We start from the raw sequence: 21,840 nt of genomic DNA, 5'->3' as shown, positions 1-21,840 counted from the left end.
TCAGGCCAACATCCCCAGCATCGAAGCTTTGACCACGCTCAATCAGCTCCAATGGACGGGCCACATCGTCCGCATGCCCGATACGAGACTCCCAAAACAAGCGCTCTACTCGGAGCTCCGACACGGCAAGAGAGCCCCAGGAGGGCAGAGGAAATGCTTCAAGGGCACCCTCAAAGCTTCCTTGAAAAAGTGCAACATCCCCACTGACACCTGGGAATCCCTGGCCCAAGACCGCACAAGTGGAGGAGAAGCATCCGGGAAGGCACCGAACACTTCCGAGTCACTTCGCCGGGAGCAAGCGGAAGCCAAGCGCAAACAGTGGAAGGAGCACACGTCAACCCAAGCACCCCACCCACCAGCCCTTCCAACCACCGTCTGCCCCACCTGTGACAGAGACTGCAGGTTCCGCATTGAACTCAGTCACCCGAGAACTCATTTTTGTGTGGAAGCAAGTCATCCTCGGTTCCGAGGGACTGCCCAAGAAGAACTAAAACTGTTTGCACACCTGAAAAGATCTTCACACAAAAAGTGTTCTTCTGGCAAAACCTAGCTGCATCATGCATATTCATGTACTACAGCAGGGCCAAAAGGATGTTATTCGGTGAGCTCCCAAAACTTCCAATATATGAACACTTCTTTTCTACTTGCAGGGAAAGGTGCAATGTAACAAAAGGGAGCAGACCAGAACTGGAGGAGCACCCTGCAGCTATAAACCCTTGACTATCTTCGATAATAACACATTTGAAATTCTCGGCATTAAGAGCATAGAGGGAGTGGAGCAGGGTGAAGCTGGGGACTTTTCCCCAGGATGAGGGCTAGTCTTTCTTGTACGGTTTCTTCTCTGCCTACTCATTCAATCTCACTAGTAGCCAGACATTGACTCAAGCACAACACCATGGTAAACAGTATATTATCACTGAAATTTTGCTTACAAGAGTGGTTTGCAGTCTACATTCCAGTATATTTCCTCTTCTCTATCTATAGGTATCTCCAAGGCCAGCTGTAGGTTAGAAGAAGCCAGTATCTCATAATAGCCATGTTCATTCATTCAGTCTATTACAAGCACCACCACTACTTGTACATGTACCCTAGGTTAGGTCGTGCCTCCTCCTTCACTATTACGTGGTCCTGCTATTTAACAATGTTTCCAATTTAGCACCTTGCATACTCATTGTATGTAATTCAAATGTATTAGAAACCAAAATAAGGTCACAACCTCCTGAAATGCCATGACTTTTTTCTTCCCTCTTTTTCTGCCTTTCCTGAAAGCACTCACTCCTTGCAACTACAGGTGCCAGGCTTATATAAGTAGCCTCTCCTCATGTGAGTCTAGACAGTAAGTGCTGGCAGACTATTCAACAACCAAAGTAGAAGAGCTGAGCCCAATTCAGCTAATGCAGCTCAAAAATTACACTGAATAATATATCCTTTGTCTGCTTTTTAATGCTTCAAGACAATTGAGCTTTGTTAACACCTTATTTCCACATATCTTACTTGTCCTTTGTTACTCCGTGTATGTATATGCATTAAACACAAAAAAGATTTTATACGCTTTTCAGTAAGGTTAAATTGTATAGGAACTTTGCAGGCTTCAAAATTTTATATGTTCTGCTTAAAATGTAGCAAGACCTGGATGACATTCAGGCTTGGGCTGATAAGTGGCAGGTAACATTCACACCACACAAGTGCCAGGCAATGACTTTCTTCAACAAGCTCTAACCACCGCTGATGACATTCAACGGCATTACCATCGCCGAATCCCCCACCATCAATATCTTGGGGGTCACCATTGACCAGAAACTTAACTGGACCAGCCACATAAATACTGTGGCAACAAGAGCAGGTCAGAGGCTGGGTATTCTGCGGCGAGTGTCTCACCTCCTGACTCCTCAAAGCCTTTCCACCATCTACAAGGCACAAGTAAGGAGTGTGATGGAATACTCTCCACTTGCCTGCATGAGTGCAGCTCCAACACCACAAGAAGCTTGACACCATCCAAGACAAAGCAGCCCATTTGATTGGCACCCCATCCACCACCTTAAACATTCACTCCCTCCACCACCTGCGTAGCGTGGCTGCAGTGTGTACCATCTACAAGTTGCACTGCAGCAACTCACCAAGGCTTCTTCAGCAGCACCTCCCAAACGCACGACCTCTACCACCTAGAAGGACAAGGGCAGCAGGCGCATGGGAACACCGCCACCTCCAAGTTCCCCTCCAAGTCACACACCATCCTGACTTGGAAGTATATCGCTGTTTTATTCAGCGTCGCTGGGTTAAAATCCTGGAACTCCCTCCCTAACAGCATTGTGGGAGTACCTGCACCACACGGACAGCAGAGGTTCAAGGCGGCGGCTCACCACCACCTTCTCAAGGGCAACTAGGGATGGGCAATAAATGCTGGCCCACATCCCATGAATGAATTAAAAAAAAATTAAACCGGCTATGTTTAAACACATTCCATTCTCTAAAATGACATAATTCCTTATCCATTAAAGTGATATGGGCTCAAGAATATATACATTATTGTCTGTAACAGTATATTTATTATCTGTTTCATTGCCCAGCTTAATGTTACTACTATAAATCCAACCAAGCAATTGATTTATTCTAAATCATGTGTCCCCCCAACACAAAAATCATTGCAATAGTCTAAACAAGAAAGTAATGTTCAATGTTAGCCTTCTATCTGTAAATCCAGCAATCAAGGACTAAAAAATCCAACTGCTGTACTTTAGAGACAGCAATCTGTGCAACTTGAAATTGATGCCACTCCTTTGAGGATCCTTATTACAATAGGTGTTGGTGTACAATGGCAACAAATTCTGGGCCTGTGATCAAATTGGTACATCAAACACAGAACAGTTTTCTTCACAGTTACATGGTCTAGAACTTCAGGTGTAACTGGCTTAAATGCTCAATACAAACAATTCCATTCATAGTCTTACTTTGCAGTCATATCTGAACAATGGCAATTATTTTTAACAACAGTCTTAAGACCTTCAATTACATAATTAAAATACATGAATAGGGCCTCACATGCAGGAGTATTTTCTTCTGTGTTCCACACTCCATTCTAAACACTTAGTGACTAAAAAACAAATTTTACACAGACAATTTAATTAACAATTAAAACAGAATGTGAAGATCATCTGTACTCTCCAAGACCTTAATGCATTCACCTGAAATAGTTATGAAATTCTACAATTTTACTTAGGTTACAGAGAGCGAGCGAGAGAGAGAATGGGCTGAATTTTTCGAGGTGGTAGCGGGCGAGATCGGTGGCAGCGGGCGAGATCGGTGGCGGGTTGGGTGGGAAAGTTGTTAATTTTGACAGCGGGTCGGGAATCCGCTGTCATCTCACTCCCACACGCCTTTCCCCCAGGCCGTCTGTCATCGCAGAGCCAACCCGACTGGCAGCGGCGGGGGACCCAACTGAGACAATTATCAGGTAGTTTACAGGCACCCAACAGCCTTTTTTCACTTACTTTTTAAGTTTCCTTGCATGGCCACAGGATTCAAGCAGTTCAGGAAGCACGTCTGTCAACCTGAGGCGTGAGTTCTGTGGCCATTGCTCCAGCTGATTACTTGACAGCATGAAATACTTGACAGCATGAAAAACAAACCAAAATAAAAACATGTTGATTACATCAGCTAACAGATTGATGAAGATTCTGTTCTACTTGAAAAGCTACAGGTAAATGTTAATTCAGAAATTCCTGAAAGGATGGGAGTGCTGAAGGCTCCCATACTACCCTGGATGGTGAGGGAAATACATTTTTCACTGGCCATACTCGCTGTTGCTTCCCAACTCAACAGTAATTGCAGTGAATTGATCTGTACTATAAAAAATTACATATACCATTTAAGTAAATTTGTGTCTCGTTTCTTGTCAGGTTTTTCTCACAGTATACTGTGATTGTCCAGTTACAGATTAAATCAAGGCATCAACCGTAACAATTTCATTCTCATCACTCATTCCACTTGTTCAATTTGCTTTCAGTTCCTGAATATAACTAATGTAATTTTTCAGTCTGAGACTTTGGGGGTGAATTTCTGCTGAGGTTCTCTCACTTGTCCATTGTTAAGTTCAACGGAAGAGCTTCAGAAATCCCAGAAACACATAAGCACCACTTACACTGTTTGTCGGGGTTTCTGCAGCTCTTCTGTTGAACTTGCATAAAGTTGTAAATCCACCCCATTACAATTACATTTAAAATCTGTTTAATTTTAAATATATTACCTATACACATCTTTTATTTGTACCAGTTACTGATACAAAAAAGTCTATAGATTTGTGACTAAAGCACCAACATCTTCTCAATTAATGTACTTTTTTAATTATGTTCTTGATTGTATTTGTAGATGGCGTCATATTACTTGTAGATGGTGTCATATTACTTAACGATAATATTATTTAAATATTTGTTACTCATATATAACCTTTATTACATTATTGTAGAGTAAAGATTCAACACCCACTTTGTTAGATTAAACATCAAATGTAATGTGGCCATGGTCCCTTTAAGGATCCCAGCTGAAATCGTGTCATGAATGATGTCACCAGGCCCGCTCCATCTAATTGGGCCAGGTAACATGCTGGGCGGGCTTAATAGGCCCCATTAAGGCAAGTTCATTTTCAACAGCGGGATGGAGCCAGCAGCAGGATCGGGACCCGCCACGTAGGCAAAATTCCGGCCCTGTGTGTGTGTGTTGGGGAAAAGGGAAGAATAGTGTTTTGTCAGCATGATTCTACAACACAAAACTGCCAATGGTTAAGTAAGTAAGTGGCAGTTCCATTCAGAGTAGCAATAAAAAGGAAATGTCGGATTGATGCAGCAGGGGATAAGGCACATTGTTGGGGCAACGTGGTGAGAGTTTTGGTTTCAGTGCTTGGCTGAACCATTCAGCTTACATGTTAGGGCCAACAGTATGATCTCAGCTTAAATGCTGCCAGGACCACAGAATATGGGCCACTTAATGCACTGGTGGAGTGGGGAGTTGAACTCAGATACTGCAAGCACATCTCATGCAGACAATAAAATAAGCTCCTTGCACCTGGTGTGGGGAACATTATTCAGTGAGGGGGTGGGGGTGTGAAAGCAGTAAAGCACGAGAGATGTAGTACATAAAGGCCATAACTGCAGAGAAAAAAATATTTGGGCCTTTTTAAAACCTCAATAATGAGAGTCAAATATTGGCAGCTTTTGGAAAGGCCATATGGGGATGAGGACAAAATTAAGGAAAATCCAAAATGGAGGCATGAAAAGGAATCTGTGGGCAAGGTAGCAGGGCACTCCTGCGCCCAAACCTGCCTGATGTCTGACAAAGTGGGCATGTTCCTGAATGAGATGGGTGATAAAAGGATTGTTTGGCAGTGCAAAACAACCTCCCTAATAAATGGTAGGAGAATGCAGGCTCAACACTGTCTACACTACCTACAAAATATGGGAACAGATGTGGGATAAGATGGCACATTCCGAGGACTCTGGCAATGTAAGACAACCCAGTATCATGTAATGGGTACCTGGCCCAAGATTCCATGCCATTAAATATTGATTGCAAACCTGTTGTACATTTACTGCTCACCTGTGCCAAGCACTCTCACAACTTTATAGCTTTCTCACTGCAACTTATATCCACACCACTACAGGACACATAGTCTAGATGTAATGTCCAAGTGAAAGCCTGGCTTCACTCATCATAGATCAAAGCAGTGAACCGCAACTTAGCTGCATAGATTACTTACTAACACTTGTCTAACCTGCAGGACAGCCTATGTCTATCAATGTACATGCACTGCTTCAATTTATGGCAGCTCACGACTAGTTTTTTGCCTGCATTAAACAACAGCACAAAATTCAAGGGAATAGATTCCAACTGCAGAAAGGTTTACAAGCCTTTAACTTCCTTGGACTGATTTAGCATATTGCAGAGTTAGTGGTTTGAAAGGATCCAGTGACATAAAATGCATAAATGAACTCCAGGAAGAGCTGTCCATGGAGTAGAAGTTGCCTGCAGGTCAGCCTCTAAGATGGTATATCTATGTGACAACATCCCTTCTGAAGCTGAGGCACCAAAGTAAAGTCTCCACTTACAGGACTGTCTGGATAAGAGTACATAACACCCAAGGAGTAATCACATCTACCTTACTCGTTCCTTCAAGAATGGTTCTTTCTCCTCCAACCTACCAGCATCACTGTAACTCCAAAGAAATTCCCATCCTGCACACTCTGCTTTCAGTAAAAGGAGTATTAATTAAGAATCAGGCCGCAACAGCAACACGGTAAATAGAATTTAAGTAGAAGAATGCTAACTTTCAAACCAACCATTTAAAATGCTACATACATTTAAGAAACCAACTCTTAAAGGTCCGTTCATCTAGGCTGTCTTGCACCCATTTGATATGGATTAGCTGCACTTTGGGAAAAAGACGCATGCTAACAAAAAGTAGTATCTACGTCTAGACAAAAATGCTAGGTCTAAGATAACAGGGATTGCAGAATATGTAACTGATCACCAACCTATAGCCAAGTCTAAACCAGTTATTACACCATAAACCAACAATTTTTCACATATTCTGAAATGTGAACACTGAAGATTGGCATGGCCCCTGCACAAGGATTTCATGCAAATTCGTGAAGCACGCCATATAAAGTAAAGATAATGCCAAAAGAGGTCTGAAGGCCAGTAAATAAATCCACAGAAATTTTAAGCATCTCTTATCACGAACTATTTTCTGACCCTTTGTCCTAGCGGATACAATTAATCAAGTGGTTAAAAAATAACTGTCCTTGCATCAGAACTTAAATTAATTTTATGGTGTTTGTGCTATCAGGAAAGCTGACACATCATAGAATAAGTAAGTTTTAAGTTATTAATGGTATCAAGTAAATACATAGAACACGGTCACGTCACTTTAAGAACTGGAATATCTCTCTTTTATTTATGGTCAACGTCTCTGTCATGAATCTTACCATTGATGTAGAAATGACTCACGAGATAACACTGGGTGGCCAGCTGGTGGCGCCGTCCAAGGAAAGTATAAATACTCGGGCGAGGGCCCAGCTTGCTCAGGATGTTTCTGTAACCAGGAACTAGTGATGTAACTAGAGCTCATGGTTGTGAAACAGTTGATTAAAGCCTTGTTTTATACTCAGACCAAGTGCTTAGTACTTTTCTTACGTCAGTATCCGCATGGATGGAAATACAACATTGTCAGCTGTTAAGAATTATCAGCTGTTTTCAACAACAACTTGTATTTATATAGCGCCCTTAATGTAGTAAAACGTCCCAAGGCGCTTCACAGGAGCATTATCAAACAAAATTTGACACTGAGCCACATAAGGAGATATTAGGACCGATGACCAAAAGGTTGGCAAGAGGTAGGTTTTAAGGAACGACTTAGAGGAGGCGAGAGAGGCGGAGAGTTTTAGGGAGGGAATTCCAGAGCTTAGGGCCTAGACAGCTGATGGCATGGCCGCCAATGGTGGAGCAATTAAAATAGGGGATGCACAAGAGGCTAGAATTGAAGGAGCGCAGAGATCTCGGAGGGTTTTAGGGCTGGAGGAGGTTAGAGATAGGATGGGGCGAGGCCATGGAGGGATTTGTAAACAAGGATGGGAATTTTAAAATCGAGGAATTGCTGGACAGGGAGCCAATGTAAGTCAGCGACCACAGGGGTGATGGGTGAATGGGACTTGGTTCCTTAGGATACAGGATTAGGATTAGGGCAGCAAAGTTTTGGATGAGCTCAAGTTTTCAGAGGGTGCAAGGTAGGAAGCCGGCCAGGAGAGGATTGGAACAGGAATGTATCTCAATAGTAAATTATAGACAGTCTTTCTGGCTCCTAGCATTCAGAAACACTTAGTTACCTTGTCGTCTGCTGTTCAATTGGAAAAGCTCACATTCCTCAGCACTATTTCCTTTGCGGCCTGTGGTACACAAAACGTAACATCGGCATGAGAATTCATTGAATGTACAACACTAAGTTGTAGGGCTAGGTTATAAAAACCCAACTAATTCAATAATGTCCTTCAGGGACGGGAACCTGTCAGACCCTACCCAGTCTGGTGAATACATGACTCAGGTCCACACTATGTGATTAATGCTCTCTGAAATTATCCAAGAAGTCACTCAGTTGTACGAATAATCATTATGCAGGAAGGTGGCCCACCATCACCTTCCCAAGGCAACAAGAGATCAGAAATAAATGTGGCCTTGTCACCATTGCCCAAATCCTAGGAAGCATTTTTTTTTTTAAAAAGATGCTAACTGACTTGCTAGTTACTTCCAGCTTTTCTGTTTGATTTCAGATTTCTAATGTGTGTAGCTTTTCTTTTTTGTTTCCCCTCTTTTGAACCCCCTCAAATGCCTCAGTCTAATGTTTTAATCTTAAGATTTTCAAAAATTAAAAATTGAAACCATGCACCTAGATAAGCAAAAGAAAAGACATCATTTATCGACAAATCCCAGATGATGACCACAGCTTCAATCACATGACGTAGTACTGGCAATACCAACATGAGGATATAAAATTTGACAAAAACAGAGTCATCCCAAAACAAGTAAAAAAAAATCATAGATCCATCTGCACCAAGAGTACATGAAGAATGGAGTGCCAAAGGAGTTTGGGCTGGGCCAAATATGGACTGGAACTTGAAATTCAGTACAGACCAGAAGTAACCTTCACATATCTTTGCTGAGCTACCAGCAATTAGCACACTTCATATTATCCTGAACCCTGGAAGAGGTTATTTGGGAATGGTTTCCAAGGTCTGTACCTCAACTCCATTTACCCACTTTTACGCCAATATCCCTTAATACCCTTTTCTTACAAAAATTTATCAACCTCAGTCTTGAAAATTTCAACTGATCCAGCATCTACAGCCTTTTCTCAACATCAAGAGAGCCAGCTTGGCTTAGTTCACAGCACTCTGACCCAAGTCAGAAAATTGTGGGTCCTCACTACAGGACTTGAGCACATAACCTAGGTGGCACTTCAGCGCAATACTGTGGGAGTGCTGCATTGTTGAACGTGCTGTTTTGCAGACAAGATGTTAAACTGATGCCCCATCTATCTATTCAGGTGGCTATAAAAGAGCCCATGCTGCTATTCAAGGACAAACGAGACATTTCAAGTATGAGCTAAAACTGAATCTTTCACCAACTTCTCGTCAAGCTTCGCAGTCTCAAATAGTATCTCGAACAAGGGTCACTAAGTCAATGTTGTCGAATACATTAGCCAGGTGTGGCTAATTGGGAATCCAGATACGATCATTTCATTTTTGATTAGTATATGCAATAGACACCGTTGGGCATGCGACCTCAAAATTCACATTCACTCGGCGTACTCATGTGTACATTAACCTTTTTGTGTGTTTGTTGGTAAAATGGCAAGACAAAAAGCAGAGCGTGCGAGTGTTTTTTGATCGTTCTGTAGGCTTTACTTCCTTGGTTACCGATTATTGGTTATTTACTAAACCTGTGTGTAAAACGAGTGAAAACGTTGGATTTCAGCACCATGGAAACACCATCAACATTGTATGCAGAGGGGAACTGTCATCATTGTCAGCTCAACCGATCAGAATAACTGCTCACGGCCAGAAAGAAAAGTAAGCCCCAACCAATAATGAGCAGTTCCAGCAGGGTACGTCACAACAAAGGGCAAGCAGCATCCAACCGCCTTCTGGATGGAGAACAGGGGTGAGTATAGTGCATCTCCTTGTGCAAGCCAATTCTCAGTAATCACTCTGATGAAATCAAAGTACCACTTGCAACTGCAGGACAAAAACCTAGAAATTTCACTAAGGTGTGCCTGCCAGAATTCCAAACTTTGGTGAAAGACTGCAAAGTTTTACACTGAATGGTGGTAAAGGCTCATTAAGTAAATATGCACGAGAAATACATTTTCCTGTATTGTGTACAAGACATTTGCTACTAAAATTAGTGTAGGTGGCTAAAACGGTGTAGCCATAGTCACGCCTGTGGCTAGTCAACAATTTCTATTGGGCAACAGTGCTCTAAGTAATGCCCCAACATGCTACAAAACAGAGGAATAAGATGTGGATCAGTAACTGTAGTTTTCCACATTGGCAACGTGCGATTTCATCCGAGTTAACTCAGTTATATGGAACTAGATACAAGTATATCCCAAGAAATGAGACCAAATAAACAGGGTGGAATTTAGAGCTAATGGCCTGTAATTTGCAGTCAGCGGTAAAGCAAAGGCACTCACCGCTGATCTCGAAGAAAACTGCCCACCACGATCTCCGTGGTGAAAAGTTGAGGTTTCTCGAAGTGTAATTGATTGTAGTACAGTAAATTCTTTCGTATCCGGCACCTATGGGACCGGGATGGTACCGGTTGATTAAAAATGCCGGTTAACGGAGAGCTATACCTACCGAAGCAATTTATGTATCGGCCGACCTCAGACCAGAAGAAGGGACATGGAGTGACAATGGGCCAAGGTACGAGAGCCCCGGTCACACAGCCACAAGTGCTGGAGCCCCGGTCACACAGCCACAAGTGCTGGAGCCCCGGTCACACAGCCACAAGTGCTGGAGCACCGGTCACAAGTGCTGGAGCCCCGGTCACACGGCCACAAGTGCTGGAGCCCCGGCCACAAGTGCTGGAGCCCCGGTCACACGGCCACAAGTGCTGGAGCCCCGGTCACACGGCCACAAGTGCTGGAGCCCCGGTCACACGGCCACAAGTGCTGGAGCCCCGGTCACACGGCCACAAGTGCTGGAGCCCCGGTCACACGGCCACAAGTGCTGGAGCCCCGGTCACACGGCCACAAGTGCTGGAGCCCCGGTCACACGGCCACAAGTGCTGGAGCCCCGGTCACACGGCCACAAGTGCTGGAGCCCCGGTCACACGTGCTGGAGCCCCGGTCACAAGTGCTGGAGCCCCAGTCACACGGCCACAAGTGCTGGAGCCCCGGTCACAAGTGCTGGAGCCCCGGTCACACGTGCTGGAGCCCCGGTCACACGTGCTGGAGCCCCGGTCACACGTGCTGGAGCCCCGGTCACACGTGCTGGAGCCCCGGTCACACGTGCTGGAGCCCCGGTCACACGTGCTGGAGCCCCGGTCACACGTGCTGGAGCCCCGGTCACACGTGCTGGAGCCCCGGTCACACGTGCTGGAGCCCCGGTCACACGTGCTGGAGCCCCGGTCACACGTGCTGGAGCCCCGGTCACACGTGCTGGAGCCCCGGTCACACGTGCTGGAGCCCCGGTCACACGTGCTGGAGCCCCGGCCACACGTGCTGGAGCCCCGGCCACAAGTGCTGGAGCCCCGGCCACACGTGCTGGAGCCCCGGTCACACGTGCTGGAGCCCCGGTCACACGTGCTGGAGCCCCGGTCACACGTGCTGGAGCCCCGGTCACACGTGCTGGAGCCCCGGTCACACGTGCTGGAGCCCCGGTCACACGTGCTGGAGCCCCGGTCACACGTGCTGGAGCCCCGGTCACACGTGCTGGAGCCCCGGTCACACGTGCTGGAGCCCCGGTCACACGTGCTGGAGCCCCGGTCACACGTGCTGGAGCCCCGGTCACAAGTGCTGGAGCCCCGGTCACAAGTGCTGGAGCCCCGGTCACAAGTGCTGGAGCCCCGGTCACAAGTGCTGGAGCCCCGGTCACAAGTGGTGCTGGAGCCCCGGTCACACGGCCACAAGTGCTGGAGCCCCGGTCACACGGCCACAAGTGCTGGAGCCCCGGTCACACGGCCACAAGTGCTGGAGCCCCGGTCACACAGCCACAAGTGCTGGAGCCCCGGTCACACGGCCACAAGTGCTGGAGCCCCGGTCACACAGCCACAAGTGCTGGAGCCCCGGTCACACAGCCACAAGTGCTGGAGCCCCGGTCACACAGCCACAGGTGCTGGAGCCCCGGTCACACAGCCACAGGTGCTGGAGCCCCGGTCACACGTGCTGGAGCCCCGGTCACAAGTGCTGGAGCCCCAGTCACACGGCCACAAGTGCTGGAGCCCCGGTCACACGGCCACAAGTGCTGGAGCCCCGGTTACACGGCCACAAGTGCTGGAGCCCCGGTTACACGCCCACAGGTACAGGAGCCCCGGTTACACGCCCACAGGTACAGGAGCCCCGGTTACACGGCCACAAGTGCTGGCGCCCCGGTTACACGGCCACAGGTACAGGCGACCCGGTTACACGGCCACAAGTGCTGGAGCCCCGGTTACACGGCCACAGGTACAGGGGACCTGGTTACACGGCCACAAGTGCTGGAGCCCCGGTTACACGTGCTGGCGCCCCGGTCACATGGCCACAAGTGCTGGAGCTCCGGTCACACGTGCTGGAGCCCCGGTTACACGCCCACAGGTACAGGAGCCCCGGTTACACGGCCACAAGTGCTGGAGCCCCGGTTACACGGCCACAGGTACAGGGGACCCGGTTACACGGCCACAAGTGCTGGAGCCCCGGTTACACAACCACAAGTGCTGGAGCCCCGTTACACGGCCACAGGTACAGTAGCCCCGGTTACACGGCCACAGGTACAGAAGCCCCGGTTACACAACCACAAGTGCAGGAGCCCCGATCACACGGCCACAGGTACGAAAGCCCCGGTTACACAGCCACAAGTGCTGGAGCCCCGGTTACACGGCCACAGGTACAGGGGACCCGGTTACACAACCAGAGGTGCAGGAGCCATGGTTACACGGCAAAAGGTACGAGAACCCCGGTTACACAGCCACAAATATACAGTATACGAAAGCCTCAAAGCCTACTCCTGAATTTTGCCGGTTATTAGAGAATTCCGGATAATTAGGTGCCGTTTAAATGTGAGTTTACTGTACTGTGAATAGGGGATTCCTAGAGCACTGCAGCTGTGACATAATCAAGCCGTCTAAGCAGCCAATCATGTTGAAGAATTCTCTCAGACAGCAAACCAGGAACTAAAAAGCACCTTTTATCCACTTTTTAAAAATGTTAGAGAGTGATATAAAGATTGGAACTTTCACATGGGTATAAGGTAGAAGCTGAAATATCATGAACAAACTTAAAATTTGTAATTTTTATTCATAATGGAGAGATTTGGCATTCCACAAATATAAAAATTAGTTTTTCCAAGCCAGAATGGCTGTTCAGCAGTCAATGCGCTGTTAAAACCCCAGTTACACCTATTCCAACAAGGCTTGACATCTAATGGGATATTTAACAGCAACATTAGTGCAGAAAAGCTCAAGTTTTCATCAATTCCAATGATTTCACCGATTGCTGGCTATGGGGGGGGGGGGGGGGGGGGAAGGAAAGAGGTTCCACAGCAGTCTGTGTCAGTGCAGTGAATTACTGACCGCAACTTCAGGATTTCCGCGTTTAGATGCGCATGCGCTAAATCCTGAAGTTGCGTCAGTTTCAGACGGGTAATGACGGTGAATGCTGACAGTTCGCCATCATTATCCACCACAAAATCTGGGCCCATGTTTCAGTCACCATCTAAAACGGAGAATTAGCTTGAATCTTGTATTACAAAAATAGCTGTGAATTCATAAACCATGAAGATATATGTGGCACAACAGTATGGACTTTATTTGCAAAGGGTTTTCACTTAGAAAGAGACATTTAGGAATACATTATCTGCTTCTGTGCAGTTTCTCTCGATGTCTTGTCTATCTCGCTTTCCCCCTTCCCCTAATAATGTAGAGTATTCCTAGGTAATGATGCAATCAGTAATTGAAGACGAACTACAATGCCTTTATTGTATGATAAAGGTCATGTGGAACTCTGTGCAATCTTTGAAGAGAATGATTGAAGGGTCAGGTTCCTGCTTCATACAAGTTCCAACAACATTTTTTTCCATCCTGATGCCCTCGAGACCTGTGCTGCTGGTAATGCAGATTTTCATTTACTCACAGCTAGGCTTATCTCAGTGCTCATTATCCACAATGCAGAAATGGGATCCTAAGATTTTTAAATAAATGCACACATTTGAATCGGCTTAACGGAATTGGGTTTCCAGATAATCTTTGCAAATTTTCCATAATCTATTCATTGTAAATGAATTCACAGCATCAATCTTTTAACTAAAAATTTGCACCTTTTTAAAGCTATCTGAAAGCAAAAAAAAAATGCCCAATTGAAGGTGAATAGACAGAAAAGGCATGCAAGAGATCCCAGGTACTAACTAGATCCTACCATAGTGGCACAAAACATGAATACAAAGATATGCTGCACCCACAAGCTGCTCTCCAGTTAGATTTACATAGTACAGTATCAAGTAAAATTTTGTTCTGGTCCACAAATTCTTATACAAAATCAGATTAAATTCAACTTTATATAGCTCTCCTCACATACAGAAGGACATTTCAGAGTGCTCTAAAGGGCAGAGGGAAGTGGACACCAAGCAGGAGGGAATTAGGAAAGAGACTATTGTGGGGGTTGGGAGGAGGATGGTTGAAGGCAAAGGTTTTTAAAAAGGCTTTTGAAACAGGGAAGAAAATGGCAGGGATTTAGAGAGGCGTTCAAGAGGGCAAAGTTGATGTGGATGAAAGAGTGGACACTGATGGTGGATCAGAAGGAATGAGGTACAACAAGTAAGTTGGTGTGAGAGGAGCAGAAGGTGCACTAGGGATGTACTGCTGGACTAGTGTGCAATGAGGACATATAAAAGGGAGACCGAGGATCCAAAGTCAATTTCCTGGAGCATGGGCAGCCAGTGGTGCTGGGCAAGGCATGCTTATGAGGAGGATGCATGCTATGATGTTTTAAATCAGATGTAATTTGTGAGGTTAGAGATGGGATGGCTATTTCAGAGAGCATAGAAAAAATAAAGTTTGAAAGTGATAATAGTGCTTATCAAGACAGCAGTAGGGGAAGAGGTAATGGCATAAGTCAGTGATATTTTGAAGGTGAAAGAAAGTCATCTTGATAATGGATCAGATGTGGGAAAGGAAGGTCAGCTCAGGGTCACACAGTACACCAAGGTTCCACAGTTTCCGACTTAGCCTCAGGGGTCAGCTGTGGAGGTTGATGGGATCAAGGCCTGAGCGGGGCATGTTGGTATTGGTGAAAGACAGCTTTGCAGGAACAAAGCTAGAGGAAATTTCAGCTCAGCTAGGTCTCTGTGTTACACAGACAGCACAGAGTATAACAGCAGCCTCGAGATCAGTGGAGGTGGCGAAGAACTAAAGGGGGATGTCGATGTATATACGAAAGCCAACTGAATGCATTTTTGTCCCCTAGGTTTAAATGAAGAGGAAGAGACCAAGATGGTGTCCTGGAGCACACTGGGCACGACCAAGCAGAAACAGAAGCATAAACTATTGGAGGAAATGTGTGTTTGTTGTAACAGATATGAAAGTAAACCATGAGAAAGCAGTACCATGGAAGCACTTCAGGAGACGAGGAAAGAAAAAAAGAAAATTCTCCGAAAGTTGAATCTTTGAGTTAACTAGTTACACCAACTCGGTCGCATATGGTATAACTATACATAAAATCTACCGGTCATAGATGCATCGGTCCATGACAACATTGGTAGCAGTGACCAACGCACAGTCCTTGTGGAGACAAAGTCCCGTCTTCACACTGAGGACACCCTCCATCGTGTTGTGTGGCACCACCACCATGCTAAGTGGGATAGCTTCAGAGCAGATCTAGCAGCTCAAAACTGGGCATCCATGAGGCGCTGTGGACCATCAGCAGCAGCAGAATTGTATTCCACCACAATCTGTAACCTCATGACTAGGCATATCCCTTACTCTACCATTTCCATCAAGCCAGGGGACCAAAGCTGGTTCAATAAGAAGTGTCGAACAGCATGCCAGGAACAGCACCAGGCGTACCTAAAAATGAGGTGCCAACCTGGGAAAGCTGAAACACAGGACTACATGCATGCTAAACAGTGGAAGCAGCATGATAGAGCGAAGTGATCCCACAACCAACAGATCAGATCAAAGCTCTGCAGTCCTGCCACCTCCAGTCATGAATGGTGGTGGACCATTAAACAACTAATGGGAGGTGGGGGCTCCATGAATATCCCCATCCTCAATGATGGTGGAGTCCAGCACATGAGTGCAAAAGACAAGGCTGAAGCGTTTGCAACCATCTTCAGCTAGAAGTGCCAAGTGGATGATCCATATCGGCCTTCTCCTGGGGTCCCCACCATCACAGAAGCCGGTCTTCAGCAAATTCGATTCACTCCACGTGATATCAAGAAATGGCTGAGTGCACTGGATACAGCAATGGCTATGGGCCCTGACAACATCCCAGCTGTTGTGCTGAAGACTTGTGCTCCAAAACTAGCCGCGCCTCTAGCCAAGCTATTCCAGTACAGCTACAACACTGGCATCTATCCGACAATGTGGAAAACTGCCCAGGTATGTCCTGTCTACAAAAAGCAGGACAAATCCAATCCGGCCAATTACCGCCCCATCAGTATACTCTCAATCATCAGCAAAGTGATGGAAGGTGTTGTCGACAGTGCTATCAAGCAGCACTTACTCACCAATAACCTGCTCACTGATGCCCAGTTTGGATTCCGCCAAGACCACTCGGCTCCCGACCTCATTACAGCCTTGGTCCAAACATGGACAAAGGAGCTGAATTCCGGAGATGAGGGGAGAGTGACTGCCCTCGACATCAAGGCAGCATTTGATCGAGTGTGGCATCAAGGCGCTCTAGTAAAACTGAAGTCAATGGAAATCGGGGTTGTTGGGGGGGGGGGGGGGGGGGGAAACTCTCCACTGGCTGGAGTCATACCTAGCACAAAGGAAGATGGTTGTAGTAGTTGGAGGTCAATCATCTCAGCCCCAGGACTTTGCTGCAGGAGTTCCTCAGGGCAGTGTCCTCAGCCCAACCATCTTCAGCTGCTTCATCAATGACCTTCCCTCCAACATAAGGTCAGAAATGGGGATGTTCACTGATGACTGCACAGTGTTCAGTGCCATTCGCAACTCCTCAGATAATGAAGCAGTCTCTGCCCGCATGCAACAAGACCTGGTCGACATTCAGGCTTGGGCTGGTAAGTGGCAGGAACCATTCGCGCCACACAAGTGCCAGGCAATGACTATCTCCACCAAGCAAGAGTCTAACCACTGCCCCATGACATTCAACAGCATTTCTGTCGCCAAATCTCCCACCATTAACATCCTGGGGGTCACCGTTGATCAGAAACTTAACTGGACCAGCCACATAAATACTGTAGCAACAAGAGCAGGCCAGAGGCTAGGTGTTCTGTGGCAAGTGTCTCACCTCCTGACTCCCCAAAGCCTTTCCACCATCTACAAGGCACAAGTAAGGAGTGAGATGGAATCCTCTCCACTTGCCTGGATGAGTGCAGCTCCAACAACACTCAAGAAGCTCGACACCATCCAGGACAAAGCAGCCCACTTGATTGGCACCCCATCCACCACCTTAAACATGCACTCCCTCCACCACCGGCAGACCGTGGCTGCAGTGTGTACCATCTACAAGATGCACTGCAGCAACTCACCAAGGCTTCTTTGGCAGCACCTCCCAAACCCACAACTTCTACCACCTAGAAGGACAAGGGCAGCAGGCGCATGGGAACACCACCACCTCCAAGTTCCCCTCCAAGTCACACACCATCCTGACTTGGAAGTCTATCGCTGTTCCTTCATCGTCGCTGGGTCAAAATCCTGGAACTCCCTCCCTAACAGCACTGTGGGAGTACCTTCACCACATGGACTGCAGCGGTTCAAGGCGGCAGCTCACCACCGCCTTCTCAAGGGCAACTAGGGATGGGCAATAAATGCTGGCCTTGCCAGCAACGCCCACATCCCATGAATAAATTTTTTTAAAAACACTACGGAAGCAGATTAGATGACTATTGTGAAGAGCCTGAAACAATGAAATCAATCGTATGTCACATGGGTTTGTGTGACCACGATTGTAAAAACAGGAAGCTGAATTGTACAAATTCCAGAAACCGTTTTGTTTTAGGAGTAAAAAGACAATTTATTAAAAATGAGAGTGGGGACAATTATTCTTCCAGATCTGAAAGAGCAGGTTGCTGCTGGCATTTTAGATCTGAGAAATTACTGGCCTAAAGCCAAACATGGATGTTATACACTCCTGAGGTAAGGATGGTATCGAGGAAGAAAGGAGAGAGCGAGAAGCTTACACCGCTCAATTTCACTCGGCAGATTCTACAGAAAGCTATCGGTTTTGGTCTAAATGGTTTTAACGGAGAAGAAAATCCTTCAAATAAGTTTTTTGTGACAATTCTTTTTATATTGAGTAAGCTCCTTGTAGAGGCTCTATTGGACAGTGAGAAAAGTTTTAACAATATCATTAAGTATTGTGTGATTAACGTAGCAATGTGGTTGATGTCACTTACATCAGAAGATGTGGAGTGTTTGTAACAGGGCAATAATCACATCATCCATTGTAGTGGAAGATTTGATTAATGCTTCACCCTGAACAGTTAGGGTCTGCCAAATGCCTACCAAGCAATATCACGTTTGGCTCGGTCAGGGGTTATATCATATAACCATGGCACATCCAATCTTTTGTGTCATTTGGCAGGTGGGCATCCTGACCCAAAGTGTACAAACTGTGGGCAATTTATCCCAGCAAAGACTATTGTGAATCAAAGCAGTGCAACCAATGTGAGAAGATGAGGCATGATTTTAAAGATCGCGCAGAATCCTATAAAAAATAAAGTGAGGACGATATTGATGGAATGGCATCAGTGGAATAAAGATAAGCAACAGGAAAACAGCTTCCTGGACCATGAAAATATTTTTCACGAGATAGCTGCTGACACAGCAGCAAAAGTATTTGATGCGAACAATGAAATGGGCACCTTCCATGAAAAGTACAAAATACATAAGGGACAAGAGAGAACTAAGGACATTCGTTCCTGAAATATCCAGATCTAACATTGCAAAAAACACATGTTTATAGAGCCTTGGAAGGGGTATGTGAAGAAACTGATCAGATATTCCACAACCAATCCAAGATTCACAACTGTGGATTTGAGCTGCTGTAGGGATAAATACAGGAGACATTACCACCACAGCGTGGATTGGTGCTCACCACAAGGCTAACATTGCAACAGGTGTGGAAGTGCAGCCTTTTTCATGTGTTGATTGAGCCAAACTATGCAGAGGCTGGTGTAACAACATTCTAGGCATGGTGGTGGAATAACATGTTCAACACATAAGGGAGACCATCACTAGACAGTCCTGAATACCCAAGCAAAGCTAGAAAATGTTAAAGGATCCGTCTATACCCCAATGTACAGTTGAATTTAATTAAGGATTTATAATTTCAAAATATTTAATAATTTGCTAATTTTATATCAACTTATTTAGGAAATGATTTCCCTGAAACTCCTCACAAGGGGAATGGTGTCAGATTTTAAGCAGTCTGTATACTGAACATTTAAACTGACAATGTAACTGGTAGTTATTTTACTAAAAACCAGAATAGAAGACTTCATCTGTGTTTCATCTTCAGTAACCACTCATACAACACTTGAAACCAGCTTTAGTGACAATATTTATTTTCAAACCAATAGGGAAGATGGCTGTGCAGTTATGTACCCATATACTGACTAATGCTGATAGTTTCAGTTATTTTTACCGCAAAATCCAGGCCAATATAAACCCGATAACAGTGAATGAGTAATGCTTTAACAATACTTACTGAGTGATAATTTCACTGTAGTAGTAATAATAAATAAGTTATGTTGAATTACACTGAAAAACCACACAGTATACAATAAAAGATACAAGTTTTTAAAATAAGGCTGCAAGATAAAGTTTATAAGGGGAAAAAAACAAATATTACCTGCTTTTCTGGTCAACAGAATGCTCAAAATTTCAGTCAGAAATTTTAATACATCAAGACCAGAAGTAAAAAAAAAGTATAAAATTGCTCTAATAAACATATGTGGGAATCAGATTTTAATAGGCTTGGATCAGCTTCTGTCATTAGGGTACAGATCAGCAACTGTGCTCCAGTCCACCTTCCCCCAAAGTCATTCGGATGCTGCAGTAAGGCATTAGAGAACACGTGACATGGATGGCTCACACATAAGCAATTTACATTATAAATATGGACATAGGAATTTATAATGATTGGAAAACATTTATTTATTTTGTTTTCCTTTTAAAGCACTTGAAAGGTTAACACCAATGATTGTATTTGAAGAGGACAGATAACCAGGTTTTCAACATAAGTGACATTAAGTTATTTGTGTGTGGCAGTGATCTGGAGCCACACTGCTAAATTAAATTACATGGGGTCTGCATTTTTGCTGTAGCATCATTATAATGCCTGTATAAAGTACTCAATAAACATTTATAAAGCCCAAATGAACTGGCAAGTGGGAATTATTGGTCCCCTTGGCATAAAGTTTAAATATTAAGCAACTGCAGTAGAATTCAAAAGCTTTGGTTACATCAAGCAATTGATTTGAGACAGTGTGAAGCACCGCTGACTGCGAGAGCTCTGCGCATGGGTATAAGCAACACCATTTTTTTATGCTTTAATACGTAAATGGGGATATGTCTGCTCCTTCAAAATGTTTTTTTTTTTACAAAGTGCTCTGCAGTAAATTTATACGGTTTATACTGCATACTGTGGCCAGAATTTTCCGGGATGGTAGCAGGCGTGATCGGTGGCGGGTCGTGTGGGAAAGTTGTTATTTTTGACAGCAAGTTGGGAGGTTAGTTTCTTATTATTATTCTTGAGCACCTTAAAAAGTTTGGAAGGAAACTCACACGGGACCTGCAATATTTTGATGCAAAGCTGCCAAGTTAGTTCTGCCGAGAGCTCATGGACCTGAAAGGTTTTAAACCTTTGTTTCTGTGTCCACAGATGTTCCCGGACCTGCGGAGTGTTTCCAGCATTTAATGCACAATTCCAGATCCAGCATCTGCTGCAATTTGCTTTTTATTTTACTGCAATCTACCCGTTTGTATTAAGAAATACAAATGTTGTGGTTAGAATCTGGAATGCACTGCCTGAATAAGCCATATCTCATTATCCTAGGACACCATTTGTTAAATGTTTCAACTTATTGTTCAACTCTCATCAAAACCATTTGTAAAGATGATAACTCAGTAAAATGTGTAAGGTTCAAAAATTTCTGCACAAACCCAGAACAGAAGGACAGCATCGTTTTAAAGTGATTTTTGGAACATCACAGAAGGAACATGGAAAAGAGGTAAAAGTGTGGCTGGGCCAGAACAGAAGGATTTCAAGGAGTTTAATTTAAGGAAGAGACCTTTTTGGACTGTTTAAAGGGTTATTGGGCAAAAGGGATTTAAAATAAAAATCCCAGGAAGATTTGGCTGGTTTAAAAGACATGTTCAGGCTTGCAAAGCAGGGAGGCTGGGTGGGCCCCTGAGGTTTGGATATTAGACTGTCTGAGGAATGTCCAGGGACGCCCCAGTTTTACATGAGGACAATGAAGCCTGTTTTCCCGCCCAAAAGTCGCAGAGCCAGGTATCAAGTAAACAGGACATGTTCTTTTGTATGGCTGGGGACATCAGCCCTACAGTTACCGTAAACAAACCACAGTCCAAAGTCAATTTTAAAAGGATTGACAAATGTTTTGCATTTTAAATTGGTTTCAAGGCAATCCCGAAACCAGTTAAAAGCCGATTAAGTTTGGGTGAGCCATCCCCTAAACTCGTTAAGTTTTGGATGGGCCATCCCCGAAGCTCATTAAAGTTTTAAAAGACATTAAAAATAACGAGCCCGCCAAATTCAACAAAGGAAACCGAGATTTGGCGGTCAGATAAGCCAGGCCCCAAATTAGCATAATTGAGGCCTGCCTTTTCAGTGTTCAGTACAGTACAGACAGTCAGTCAGTTCGTTACCAGTTCGAGTGAGTTCAAGTTCAGCCA

General features: G+C 45.0%; 1 protein-coding gene and 1 non-coding gene across 10 annotated transcripts in view; one reads left to right on the top strand and one right to left on the bottom strand.

Annotated features, from left to right (window-relative positions):
- The window catches only part of LOC147106137 (protein kinase C and casein kinase substrate in neurons protein 2-like), a 185,648-nt gene that overhangs the window by 139,446 nt on the left and 24,362 nt on the right, over positions 1-21,840 (bottom strand). For 2 of the 9 annotated variants that reach the window (XM_086008952.1, XM_086008951.1), the window contains exon 2: positions 7,875-7,934. The exons of the other annotated variants lie outside the window; for them this stretch is intronic. The gene's annotated coding sequence lies outside the window, so the exon portion shown is untranslated. The remainder of the gene's footprint in view (positions 1-7,874; positions 7,935-21,840) is intronic. 9 annotated transcript variants of the gene reach the window in all.
- Positions 6,556-6,658, top strand: LOC147106138 (U6 spliceosomal RNA). The gene has a single exon (XR_015081488.1). It is a non-coding gene; the product is annotated as a U6 spliceosomal RNA (small nuclear RNA).

Source organism: Somniosus microcephalus, chromosome 16, assembly GCF_052327205.1.
Source record: "Somniosus microcephalus isolate GS21.2 chromosome 16, FLI_Smic_1.0, whole genome shotgun sequence".
Taxonomy (NCBI): Eukaryota; Metazoa; Chordata; class Chondrichthyes; order Squaliformes; family Somniosidae; genus Somniosus; species Somniosus microcephalus.
This window is presented reverse-complemented; position numbering and strand designations above follow the sequence as displayed.